The sequence below is a fragment of the Hippoglossus stenolepis genome, chromosome 20 (assembly GCF_022539355.2).
Source record: "Hippoglossus stenolepis isolate QCI-W04-F060 chromosome 20, HSTE1.2, whole genome shotgun sequence".
Lineage (NCBI taxonomy): Eukaryota > Metazoa > Chordata > Actinopteri > Pleuronectiformes > Pleuronectidae > Hippoglossus > Hippoglossus stenolepis.
Window position 1 is genome coordinate 2,794,081 of NC_061502.1, and position 13,934 is coordinate 2,808,014.

A 13,934-nucleotide genomic window follows, 5' to 3' on the forward strand; every position below is an offset into this window, starting at 1 on the left:
CTCCTCAGGAGTCACCGTACGTCTGGTTTATTTTATCACTGATTCATTTGAACATTTGCAAGTTAAAATAATTAAAGTATGAATTTGTCTTGATTCATCAGAGGCAATTTGTGTGAGTGTCATGTCACCACCCTGTGTAGTGACCTGCTTTTCCTGCGAGGACGAGTGAAGTTGAGACAAAGGTGCATCATGGGAAGTGCAGTTTGCAAATTCAATTCATGTAGTTTCCGAGATCCAAGTACACAAAAGGCTACACAGATTATTTTATAAAAACAACACAAATAAAAAATCTCATTGGACTATTTTGCAAAAGGGTCAGGTTTAGGCAAAGATTGTGGTTTTGATTAATGAAAAGACAGACCTTAACCTTCCAGTCTGCAGTAGATCCAGTCTCCTGGACTCAAACTGCCCCAAAACACCTGAAGTTTTCTCTCTTGCAAATGTTTGAAGACTTTAATCCCTTTCTCTTCGAGAGAATCAACATTTGTTTGTTTATCGAATGCTTCTCAAGGTTTAAAAAGCAATAGGACGAGAAAATAAGAGGGAAGGTAAAACTACGCAGACATTGGGAAAGAATATCTTAAAGCGCAGCACCTACAGACCTCAAATAAATACGTAACCTCCACCTGTAGAATGGTGCTTGTGTCATTGTTCATTTCATTTAAGCATTTATAGAATGTCCGTCAGAGGGTGCAGACGTTTACCAGGGCCCATGTCAAACAACATGAACCAGACATCAGAGGAAGTTTGGTGCGAGTTGACTTAGTACATGTTTTGTGATCCTGCTGGCATACAAACAGAATGCTTAGGATTTGACAAAACTGTAAAGTTGGCGATCTTTTTAAATTAACCTGTTTACGTTCATGTCCAAGTTTCTCTTGTTTGCAGTGATCTGCCTTATTCATGTTTCGTTTGAGGGTACAGACATTAGCAGAGAATTCTCCCTCTTAAGCTTTTTTGTATGAGAACCGGGTTAACATTTTAACTGCCCTCAATAACATGACAGAAAAAGAAAAGTGATTCAGAACTTTTGCCATTACTGATTTGACATTTCTTTTAGAGTATTTAAAAACTGTGCAAACAGGTCTGATGGTTCTCTTAATGTCAAACAGGCTTGTGTGCTCATGCTGAGTAATCCTCCAACACAGAAACATACTTTTCATATGTGTGCATAAATGTGCGTGTCCATACACTGCTCCATTTCTGTGGGAATGGGGAAGTGAAATTGAGTCCAAATGCCCCGACCGCCCCCCCCACACCCACCGCCTCCTCGTCCATCAGTGCAGTACAGTGTGCATGTGTGTGTGTACGTGTGGAAGAATGGGAGGGGATGCATGCCCTGCGGCAAACCCCGGTTGCTTTGTGTGCGCTTTGTTTACGAGTCTCCTCTGTAGCCCTTTGCACCGCCCTAGCTCCTCCCCTCACCCCCACCCCCACACTCACCCCCGCCTTGCCACAGAGAGTTTGTTGTGACGAGCCGGAGCAACTGTTTGAAACAAGATTACGACAGTCACACAGGATGTGAAAGGGTTCAGAATAAGTCAGCTTGTCACATATACCATGCAGCGATATCAGTTACGGATGGTCATGTTCACAGTGCCTGGTGTGACTGTGATTGTCGCTTCCTAAATCACGAGCAGAGAACGGTGAAGAGAGTCAAAGTTCTGAGGCAAAAGAGCAGCCCAGTGAGTTTGGTTGACGTCAGCTCTTCCCTCAAATAACCTTCGGCTGGTGCAGAGCTGGTGAATGGACCATGACTCACTGCGGGTTGTTGCCCTGACAGGTGAAGTCTGGTCTGTGGAGCTTTTACGAGCTCTGTGAGGTGCAGAGGTGAGAAAAGTTCACCCAATGAGATGACTGAGGGCCGGAGGCACTGCAGAGGCGTGCTAGTAAACTGTGCTGCAAAGCTGCAGGTACTGTGAGAAGCTGCCCCAACCAACATGCAAGGAATGTAGAGTTATTACACTTTCAGTGCCACCACATAATTCATTTTTCATAAATTAATACAGGTGTCATCCAAGCAGTTTTTCAGACTCTTGTTTGATGGATGGTTTGACAGTTAAAGTCTGAAGTTTGATATGGTACTGCAATTTAATTATTGTACAGGCTACTACTACTACTCTACAGATCCTCTATTGTAGTGGTGACTTTGTATGTCAGGGATTCGCCATTAACTGCTTTCATACCCCTTTTGCAAAGACATATGTCTGTATCGTGCAGAATAGACCAGATGTTGAAACACAGTCATTAAAATGCAGCTGAAACAAAGGCTGTATGAGCTCATTTTTGTTTTTGTCTGAAACATGGCTTCACTCTTTTCATTATCATGTTGCCTGACTTTAAAGAACAAAGCTACGTTTAACAATTTCATAATTTTCAGATTTTTCTTAATTGATGGATTCAATCTAAAATACAATGCATGAAACTGTGAGTTGGCTCATTTCAAGATGCAAGCTTAAGTTTATTTATATGTAATGTAATAAATGCACATTAATACATAGTACATTTTTAAGTGTAAGTCTCCAGTTTTTTAAAACTCAAGTCTTAGGTCTATATTTTTGCTTTAAACATATTTTATTCCAAAGTCAATGTCATAACAAGGTTCAGGTTCAAGTTTTCAAATTGAATAACACATTCACATTGACTCAGTTAATGTCTCAGAGGAGGGAGCTGCTGAACGTGATCATTCACAATCATCCAGTCAGTCCACATCAACTTAAGAGCGTTTTCACACCTACTGTGTAATTCATGTGCTCTGGTCTGAATCAGTTGATTAGTATCTAAACATGGACTTTTTCAAACAAACCAAAATGCAACATTACAAATCACTTGACAAGGTTAGTGGAAGGAGCATTTGTGCTCTGGACTCATGCATATGCATATCAGAGCCTGCTATAGTTAGCGTATCCTGCCACGTCCCAAAAATGCTGCAAGAGTCCCTGGCTGCTGGAACCCTTTAGCTCAAATTTGTGGAGTGCACCTGGTACTTGTGTTGTTACACATGCCCAAAGGAATCACACCAAGGGGGAAAACAAACCAGAGTCTGATTTAACTGAATTAAAAGTGCAGGTGTTTAAACTCTGAAGCCACTGCAGTAATGGCGGGATATCAGTTATTAGAGATGGGCCAAACTCTCTGCACCGTGTCTCTTGGCAATGTAATCAAACAGTTGGGAAAATCCAGTGTAGAACAGTCCACCTTGTCTTGAACTGAATCTAGTTCCACCTAAACCAGTTTGCCGAAATGATGCCAGTGGCCAGAAATGGAAACGTTTTGCTTACCACGCCGAGTAAAAGTCCCAAACCAAAACCCCAAAACCGGTCCATGACTGTCCAAGTCTTCTGTGGTCAAACATGATTGATGAACTTTCCTGTTTGCCTTGGTAAGCGGCATGACTTTGAGACTTGAGGTGTTAAACACAGAAAATGTCTCAAAGTTAGAATCCTGGTAGGTTGACAGAGTTCAATCACTTGTATATTCTGAGCTCAGACCCTCGTAGATCAGTGATCCCGGGAAATGCTTCTGGCGTGATGAGATCCAGACATGTGATACTGTCGGCTGGCAATCTTTGCCTGGATGATATTCACAGATGTACAGTGGCTGAGATAGATATGTGTCTGCAGTCGACGAGTCAACTGCTGGTTTTACATGAGGATACAGTGAGTTTGACGGTGCACAGGGAAGTGGGGAGTCAGCATGACCTCACCATGGACGATGAAAGAGCAACTCATCGGGGCTGAATGTAGAACAGAGCCCATTTGTCAACTCCTGGAAAATAAATCACCTGCCATCATGTCACCACTGAATGCACGTGTCTTATCTCCCTGTCTTGTGGAGAGGTTCAGAATAGACTCTGTAACGCTGAAAAAAAAAGATTCCGTGCACTTCGTTCTCTGCTGCACACGTCTGCTTGCACACCCCCAGTTTTCCCCTTGCATGAGAGTACTGCTGTGAAACTAAACTTCTTACATGACCTATTGGTGAGGAAAATACATGTTTGCCTCATCTCACCTCAAACTAAAATTCAGTGCATTTCTGACCTCAATCTGTACTGGTCAGTTTTGCAGTAAATCTTCGCTATTGCGTCTCTATGACGTAATCTGCTCCTTGCTTGCTTGGCACCGGACGACAACATATTCTCACAGGCACATTAAACAGTAAAAATAATGAGGGGGAGAAATTGAAAACATTTATTCCGTTACTTCATAATAAGGGAAAGGCGTCCAATCTGAACACCCCTATAGGTCATTTGTCATATTCACTTTCAGATACGACCTGTTGGAGAGTCTCCTGACATCGTGCCCATAAAGCAACAGGCTAATCCGACCTCATCATCATGGTTAGGATAACAAACCAGAACTTGGTTACCATGGTTAGGATAATAAACACACGGTTAAGGGCCTCGCGGGTTGGTGAGAAAGCTGTCAATCAAACCCGGCTGCAGACCAAACAATCGAAACTAGAACGCTTGAAAAGGGGTGTGGTTTCAGCTCCATCAGTGGTCACGCCCCCAGCAATTCCAATGTTTACGATATTGAATCCTAATTTTATATAATCTTCTTCATTCAGTTTGGCTAGGTGGTCAATATTTGGTTTGACAAATTCTGAACAAATATTTATTGCTGCTTTACACTGACTTTCATTTTAGGATTTATTTGTTTTTTTTATAAAGAATCAGGCAGCTTATAAGACAAGGCAGAAAAATAAGACTTGCAAATACACAACACATCCACAGCATGTCTTTTTTAGCACATTGAAGGCTACCTGTGTAATGGTACCTGTCAGTTAAAAACAGTAAGCTGAACTCCTGGTCTACTTCTATTGTATCAATGCCTGCTTGGCCATGTTTAGGAGTTTAGTTTTTTACTCCTTGTGGGCTGGTTGCCGCTGCCTATTGATAGGCTTCCAAGCTTTTAGGTCATTTATCAGTTTTTAATGAAGTAAATGTAAAAAATGTGTTCAAAACAACATGTTGTGGATGTTTTGAATTTCCATGTTAGCCCGCAGCACCCAGCTAAGCGAGATGGAATGATGGAATGATTATGGGAGAACAGGGCTCAGCTCCCAGTGTGGTACTTTAAAGCTATAAAGGGCCGAGAGGTTTAGGCCCAGCCCTGTCTCTTTATGTTTATGTCTGCAGGATCCTACACAGTCAGAGGAGTTCCTGATACAATCCTGCGATGGGTGGGGGTTAATGCAGTCGATGTGTGGTCATGTTTGTTACCACCCACCTCAGCAGATAAGCTCCTCAGTTAATGCTTAGCAGAGCAGAATGTCCGGGGTCACATCCAGCAGTTATGAAAGAATGAATCAGACGCTCTCCATGACAAACCTGTTGTTTTTAACACTTGCTGAATGGTTGCTTTCCTCAGAAATGCTCTCAGCTGACATGTATATTTGTCGCCTTTCATTACCGTGACTGCAGGATGCATGGATTATATTTTCCTTAGGGAAATGTAAAGGGCAAAAAATAATTAAAGATCGTGCATAAACCCAGTATATGCTTCAACGTGAAGCTTTTAATGTTTATTTTTGTCATCTGGTCAGTCTGGGCCATTATAAATCCACTGAAGGATTAGGCAGCTAAAAATAGCCTCTTATGATAGGGGACTTAGTGCACAGTCTGAACCGTAAACAAGCAAATGGCAATCTCTCGCCGGCCCTGTCTGCCAGCATTTCAGGGAGTAATTTGTGGTGTGCAGAGAGGTTGACCTCGGTCAGGAAACTGTGGCAGGATACAGAAGGGCCATTTAGCTCTGTTTGGAGCTCAAGAAAGGCTGCTCGCAGGCCGTGTCCACCTTGTGGCAGCTGCATGGCCGCAGACGAGCTAAAACGCTTAGGATACTCAAGCGGAGATGTGCATCAATCATGCCCTCCAGGAACTGTGAACCACTAGAAAAGCCAGTGTCCTCCCGCAGTCCAGCATGTTGTTCCAACCAGTGCCGTCTCTCATCTGCAAATAGCAGCAGCTTGCGTCGTGTTTTTTTCCCCCCAGAGGATTCAAGAGGCTGATCTGAGGAGGAGGAGGAGGAGGAGGCAGGCTTCCTCTGTCTGTCAGTGTAATGTTTGCTCTGCATTTGGTGAAAGTGGCAGAGGAGGGTGACCTTTGATACACAGAGCAGGGGCCCCAGGTATTTCATCTACCTGTTCAACAGAGGAGCACAAAGCAGTTTAGCGCTCGGTAGAACAACCACATCCTTTTGAAGCACTAAGAGAGTGTGTCGCAATCAAAGGTGTTAAAAGAGAGAGCGAGACAAAGCTCCTAAAGGATCCTGAACAGAGAAGTCTGTAACAGCAAAGATTGCAGTTGTATGAAACATATCCCACCCCTCCGCCCAATCGTCTTGGTAGAGAAAAAAAGCAGTTTTTACCTTATTTGGAGACAGAGTCACCAAGAATCTCTTACTAGTGATTTTGTACATGTAGTCTTTATGTCCTGTGACCTTTAAGTTTTGTGTAGTTATGGCAGACGCCTGTTAGTAATGTGGTGCAGTAATGCAAAATTTAGCTGCTAACTTAATAAGACCTAGCAGTGCTAACCAAACATAGAGAAACAGTATATAGCCGTTATAGTTGTTTCTGGCACAGAGGGCATGTGCAAAGTATGCTGTGATGTCATCGTATATATCTATATATATATATATATATAGTATCATAATTATCTGTAGGTTTGTCATTACAGGCGACGCTTTAACATTACACAGCCATTTGATGCATTGTTAATATGAAAAACATTGATTAGTGCAGCTTTAAAGGCTAAACGGAAAACACCTCTCTGACGGTGACTGATGGGAAATTGGTTCCCAATCTGAACCATTTACACATGAAAAAAAACCATTTGTATATGAGTAAGATTTATTCCCCTTTGATTGACTGGTGAATAAAATGGAGCGGAAACATTTCCCTCATGTTCGCGCTGAAAGAGAAACATTCATGAAAGGACTGAGAGCAGGTGAGCGCTGAATGGCTCTGCTTATTTATCTTCACGAGGAGACAGATAGATGGAGATATGAACACTCATCCGTCTGCCTTGCTGCTCTCAGCCATGATGACACTAACAAATGGCAGCACACGGGCTTGTCTGCTCTCCCAAGCTGCAGAGTCATTGAAAACATCAGAGTGCAGTGAATGAAGAATGACAGATTTTAAATTTAAACCAGAGTTTCTCCTAAAGTCACTGTCCCGAAACATCTCTTGATTTTACATTCTTTTTAAGTCCCATCAGAGGAGGATCAGTGTGTGAAAACAAACAGCCGGGCTCTGACTTGCTGTGTGTTGCCTATAGATATTGTGCTTTCAGCTGATTATTGGATTACTCATTTCCAGCCATGATGGAAAAATCAATCCCACGTCGCTTGGACAAATGTCATCCAGTATATACCACCGTGTGTGCACTCTGCTGTGTCGTGCTGTGGTCTGGGTGTACAGTATAGAGTGTGAGCTCAGGGTTTCTTCCACAGTGACTCGTACACCATTTGCTCTCGCTGCTCCTTCTCCTTGAACTTGGTACAGTTGCATGTTTTAATTTAAAAAAATCAATACTCCCAGAGATAAATATTGATCCCTCAAGAGCCAAGACTGTAAGTGAGTCATTTGACCAGTGGCCTGCACTTTTACAGCCAGATATACACTGTGGAACTATGGCAATGTTTGGAAGAAGAGCGAGAGGTGGCTTTTTGTGAGCGTCTAAATGTCTGTATTGTTGATTTTTTTTTAGTACTTTCTAAACCTGGACTCCTGAGGATTTCTGCGCAATTGGGTCTGGACTTTCTTTGGGGTTTCCCTTTAACACATTAACAGCGCAGCAGGAGATTCCCTCCTTAGACGTGTTTACAACAACAAAGAAATCACCGGAGCATTCAGGTGAGGGGGTGGCACACCATGCAGAGGCAGGACGTAATGTCAAATTCCGCTGGGCAGATCACTTTTATTTGTTCACAGCACATTAACACTAGTGTTTGCCCGTATTTACAAAAGCTCTCCTGACGTCTCCTAATTGTATGGTTCTGCATTTTCATCCTGAGATATTTGTTTTCTGTTTGTTTTTTAAATTTTTGCATCTGTTGCACGTTAGAAAATGTCTTCAACTCGCCCAATCGCTCGTTGTGAATCCTGCGGAGTGCATGTCTGAAGGCAGCTTAAGTCTAACTAAGAAACAAGTAAGGGACACTTCAGGAACTGAATGATACTCACCAGTGAAACTTATATAATTATATAATTCTGAAAACTTTCTTTGTATTTTCAGGTGTTTCTTTTAGAATTTCACTCTCAGGAATGTGGTTTCACCAATTTAAAAAGAGTCATTGACTGAGTATGAAAGAGGTTTTCTTTCTCATTCAACAAAATTTTAGTAGATTCACATATATAAGCAGCACATACCAGCTGTGTCCGAAATCACTTACTCATCACTACGTAGTCCACTATATGGTGATTTTGCCATTTTGTAGTGCTACCATCCTGCATTGCACTCACAGCGTTGACAGGATGAAAAAGGGTGGAGAGACGAGACTAGAGAGGGCAGCGCTTCTCTCTCTCTCTGTGCTGATTCTACTTCTTCTTATTCTGATGAAAATGATCTGAATTATTGTGAAGATAAAGACATGCATGTTTATATTTGCCAGCATTTTTACAGACACAATTTTAAAACAGTCTGTTTTAGTATATCTCTTATATTTTCAATGGCGATTTTTTTTCATAACCAGCATGAGACAAGTCTGAGTTGTGGCAGTCATCACACCACAAACTGCAGCAAATAAGTTTATGTCTACATTTAAACATGGGGATTCAACAAGCATTTTGAGGTTAAAGTATAAGTACTATATTTAAAATATTTCAAATTTATTATGGGACTTTCCACCAGCTGACGTTGTTGTACGTCATAATCCTGCAATGATGATGTAATTACCAGCTCAAAGAAAATGACCCGCGTAGTGTCTGAAAGTGTTTTTTTCTTTTGCCGATGAGATCACTGTATAGTCCTCTACATAGAAGTCCCTATTCAGTGAGTAGGGGGTAGTGAACGAGTGGGGGATTTTGGACACAGACACTTTTTTAATAACAGTATTTTAAAGTCTGTTCTCTTAGAAATATTCATTTCACGGTAAATATTTAAACTGTTATGCACCATATTGTAACGTTTTTAGATTTTTCTGTTTGTGCATATTATCAGTCTGTCCTTCTCCTATCTATCACCATGTGACAGTGCACAGCAAACATGAATAGTCCGATTGCAACACTGTGTTTAACAGATTAGTCTAATGGCTGCATGACACAGCTGGCCCACCCATGTCAAGATAAATCACTGCAGGATGGATCCAAATGCAATAATTACACAGGGAGGACTTCATGACTGAGAGCCCTGCTTTACTTTTTACTGCCAGCCTGTGACAGGGGGAAACAAGTAGAGTTGATGGAAAAAGTTGAGTCACAAGTTGTGCATTTAAAAACAGAAAATGCTCTGTCATCACAAGGTGGACAGGGTGTTCAAGGGGATTGAAGGCGTCCATCTTGAATGTGCTGTATTCCAATGTATTTATGGTTCCAATATATATTGTATTGCTTCATAATTAGGAGCAAGTGATGAAAACCAAACGCCCCAAACAATTCACACTCTGCTTACGGGTGATGCACTTCCTCCTCCCTGTGAATATTTCCACTGTGACTTGTGATGCTTGGGCGTGCAAATGAGTCCAATCAATAAGCAATATACTTTCTCTTCTCAGTCTGACTCATCTCAGGCGGCTGCCCAAAAGCCACTAAACCACACTCTGTGTCACATCTGCGCACACTTGAAACCATAACCTTTCATTCTGTGCCCTCGCACTCGATTGCAGGCAGGCGGCGTTTGCGCTGACGTACTCTGACAGCGCTGACTGACCTATGACACATTCATTGCACTCACGCTTTACAGTAGATGATGTCATATACCCTGTAGGTATATTGTAAATTGTTATTGATAATACGTGTTGTAAGAAACAGAATTGGCTGGATTATATTAATTTGAATGAATGAAGCCACTCATGTTTACAGGGTGGATGGAGAGTGAACAAGATGCACAACTCTCACAGCAGAGGCCGGTCTGCATCCCGAGACCTGGCTGTGCTTTGGTTCAGTTCAATTTAGGGAAAGATCATGGTTGTGTTTAATTTGTGTGTGAAGTTACTGGGCTCAACTTGACCTTATTGCTATGAGGGTCTAAAAAGAACGATTAAAAAGTGTCATAGTTGTCAGTGGATATTTTACTGCAAGATTAGGTGTTATGGTGGAAAACAAATTTGTTGTCTGTGAATGTTTTTACGGATACATATCAGTGTATCAGTGCAGCTTACCATAGAGGCCTATTTAAATCAAAATTTGGATGGAGTTTGCTCTGTGAGTTTAGAGTTAAGGCCGGGAGAAACCTGCCTCACACTGACGTGGCTGTTCCCTGGCCGGGTAATGTGAGTGAGCTCCTAACTCAGCCTCAAGTGTTGGAACATGTGAATGTGTTGCCGCCACCCCCCTCGTGCCCCTCACACTGGCATCGCCGCGGATGCCGTAAACTGACAGCAGCGGCTGTTCAGCAGATCCCCTGCAACGCCTGAATGACGTTTAGGTTTTTATGTGACCCGGTCTGACTACCTTAGAAGCCAGGGAGGTTAAAGTCAGCAACGTACAGTAGCCACACTCATCAGAGCTTGTTTACACTCGCAATCAAAGTCACATGGAGTCATAAAAACATCATAAAAACTGATTTATTTGCCGTTTCCATGCACGGGAGGGGTTGAGCTCTCTGAAAATTAATGTTGAAGTGTCATTTTAAGTATTTCTTCTGTAATAAAGATCAGCCTGTGTGAGCCTCCATTCTGAGCCTGAAATTCTAGCACATAAAATATTGACATAAAATACGACAAGTAAAAAAAAACGAGTCACGCTGGATCAGGACACACAGGAGACCACTGTTCCAGGCATTGTTGTTTCATTTATTAATCACCATTAATCCACAACCTTAAACATGGGTTTATCCTTGTAGCCATGAAGATGAAGGTCCTCGAACCTTAAGGAATTTTAACCAAATCCACAAAGCACAAAAAACTACATGGTTAGAAATAGTCGAAACCTAACCAAGGATTTTTTTTGTGCTTTATCCTTGACTTACTTCATTACCATTTCATTTTTATTTATTGTTACCATGACAGCATGTTGATGGATAACTGCACTTTTGGAAACCTGATCGTGTCGTCTGCGTTGCTGTGACACTGTTTTTATGCTGCTTGACACTGAGTGGTCACATTATCCTCAAATTAGATTTCTTTAGTCAGAGGTAAATATGCTGATGTTGTCAGGCGTCTCGTATGAATGACAGCCGTATGCAACCTTGTGAAGGAAGAGAACAAGAGCTGCAGGGCGCCGTGCTAAACAAGCTTGTTTGTGAATGGTTGAAAGACAGTTTGGAGGGAATCCGCTCGCGTGGCCTTCCAGTCTTGCGCGTGGTCTTTCACGGCAGAACAAGACGTTCCGGCGGCACATACACACGAAAGAATTTGATGATTAAAGAAGCGTCAGCGTGGTGTCAAGCTCCGACCCTGAGTATTGCGGCACGCAGGGATGTCTCTTTGTGCTTGTCAACTGTGTGTTACAATCAGTCGCGTTCGTAGATGTTGTCTTTTATCGTTTTATCACAGCCTGGTTTTGCGGCCTTTTGATCTTAGCAGGATATTTATACCAGTGCTCCAGTTTTGCACATTGACGCATGTTTCTACAACAATGTAAAGCACATTCGTAAAACCTGAGATGTTGCACACAAGAGAAACGTGTGTGAAAAAAAATGCTTTTCTTTGCCATATCAACAGGCTTGTACCCTCCAGCCCACTCACTCATACACACATGATCACACACACATGCTCCCTTGGCTTTGCACACACACCCACACACATGCATGCGTACAGACGTGGCTTTTGAAGGTTTTGACGTGGGCGATGCCTCTGTGTCAACTCTTTCCTGTGGAGAGACTTTCCACTTGATTTTTTTTTTTCCATGAGAGCTCTGAGTGAGCTTTTTGTCGAAATGACGGTTCCATTTTTTTTTCATGCATGTGCCGAGTCTATTGTTTCAGATGAAGGCTTCCACCTCAAACCTACCGACCCCCCCCCTTCTCAACTCTTCACTCCATTAATAATTCAGCACATAATCCAGGCTTGGTCACACTCATGCTAGCAGCCCCTTGGCCTGCCCATCACTGGCCTAATTAGTGCAAGATCTGCTCCTTTTCAGGCGGTTGCTGGAGAACACTCCACTTATCCTAATCCAGTCCCTCAGAGGGCGCCTTCCCTCTTGGCAGTGGTGGTTTTGGGGGTGTTTTGTTTCCCCCTTTTGGCCTTAGGGGGGCTGGCAAACACCAAAACTTGTTTCCTTGTTAATTCAGCCAATCGCACAGAAAGAGGTTTAGACAAACAGATTATTGTGTGTGCAGGTGTGAATGTCAAGCACCAGTTAAGAAATGCAATATGTATCCGCTAACCTTTCTGGAGTCGAGAGTCTTTGCTTTGGCGCATGTTGTGCAGTAATGTGGTATTTACATTAAAGGCTGTGTCCAATGAAAACCGAATGGGGTCTGAGTCACGTTGAGTCACACCAGAATGTTGGGCAGACTGTTCAAATACTGAACGTCTAATTCACAGACATCAAAGATATTTCTTCTCCGACGACTAAAAGAAGAGGAGTTAGTTGTCATATCATGTGAGGACCAAGACGACGCTGACACAGAGCAACTCTGCTTCAGACATTTGAAACATCGAGCCCAGTCTATAGATAACCCCAGTGTTTCTATCACATGTGCAGTGTGTTACCATATAAGACAGCAATATGACTCACCCCGCTCACTGACCTACTATGTGGGAAGTCATGATTCATGCAAGCTGCATTTAAGCAGGCAGGGTCCAGAAATACTCTGGTATGCCATCGCACATGCAAAACTACCACACACACACACACACACATACACACACATACCTCAGTTGCTCAGTCATACTCACCACCCACAGACACTGATAGGCTAGATCCCGACAGTAACCAACAGTGAGAGACATTAGAAAGTTATCAGAGCAGACTGGAATAACAAGATGACTGGATCTGTGCTTAGGCCTTTCTGAGGTAATGGCAACGTGTTCAGGTGACGCTTACACCGCTTGATTTACACTGTTTCTGTGACGTTTGATAGTAGGCAAAGGTGATTTTTAAAGAAATCAAAGTAAAGTCTTGTATTTTTCAACAGGCAGCTCCAGTGATACTGACTGCATTTCAGTGAATACTTTCTGTGACAGGATACCTATTTTTGATTATTTGGCCGTCAAGGGCGGGTGGTTTCCTTCATTGTTTGTCTTGATATTATTCTTCGAGGTGAGCTTTCAGGAGGGATTAATCAGCAACATGCATCTTTACATAGTGTCTTGAGTGTTGTTCAGTTAGCTGCAGATGAAAGCCACCGCAGTGACACCAGGTTTGGAAGACATGCTGTAGAAACCCGTGTTCACACCTGGCCACGAGTGCCAAGCGTCTGTTTCCACATTATGCTCTTCCGTTGTCTTTTTGTTGATTGAAGCAGTCTCTTACCCCTCTGACTTCATATTTTCCTGATGTCAAAGACAAAAGCCTCAATGCAATTTTTACCCCGATAATGAGTTTCTTAGTGTGCAATCCAGAAGTCTTTGATTGTTTCTGCACGGCTTGTGCTACACACTAATTGTTTTTTTCAAAAGCTAAATCTCGGCGGTGGTTTGAGTATTGATTCCGTGGCTGAGGTCACTGCCTGGACCTTTCCATTGCCGGGAGATGAAGTAGCTCTGGTGTTAATTAGGCCAGTTGCAGATAGATGCAGGTCTGTGCAGCAGTCCAAGTGCATTCTGGCCTGTTCAGAGCTTGCTCACTTGCATGCTCGCTCTCTCAGCCAGTCCCAT

At 42.6% G+C, this 13,934-nt stretch overlaps 1 protein-coding gene across 3 annotated transcripts in view; it reads left to right on the top strand.

Moving 5' to 3' along the window:
- The window catches only part of bach2b (BTB and CNC homology 1, basic leucine zipper transcription factor 2b), a 93,872-nt gene that overhangs the window by 35,623 nt on the left and 44,315 nt on the right, over positions 1–13,934 (top strand). Inside the window, exon 1 of one of the 3 annotated variants that reach the window (XM_035144337.2) lies at positions 2,495–13,131. The exons of the other annotated variants lie outside the window; for them this stretch is intronic. The gene's annotated coding sequence lies outside the window, so the exon portion shown is untranslated. Of the gene's footprint in view, positions 1–2,494; positions 13,132–13,934 lie in introns of those variants that run through there. 3 annotated transcript variants of the gene reach the window in all.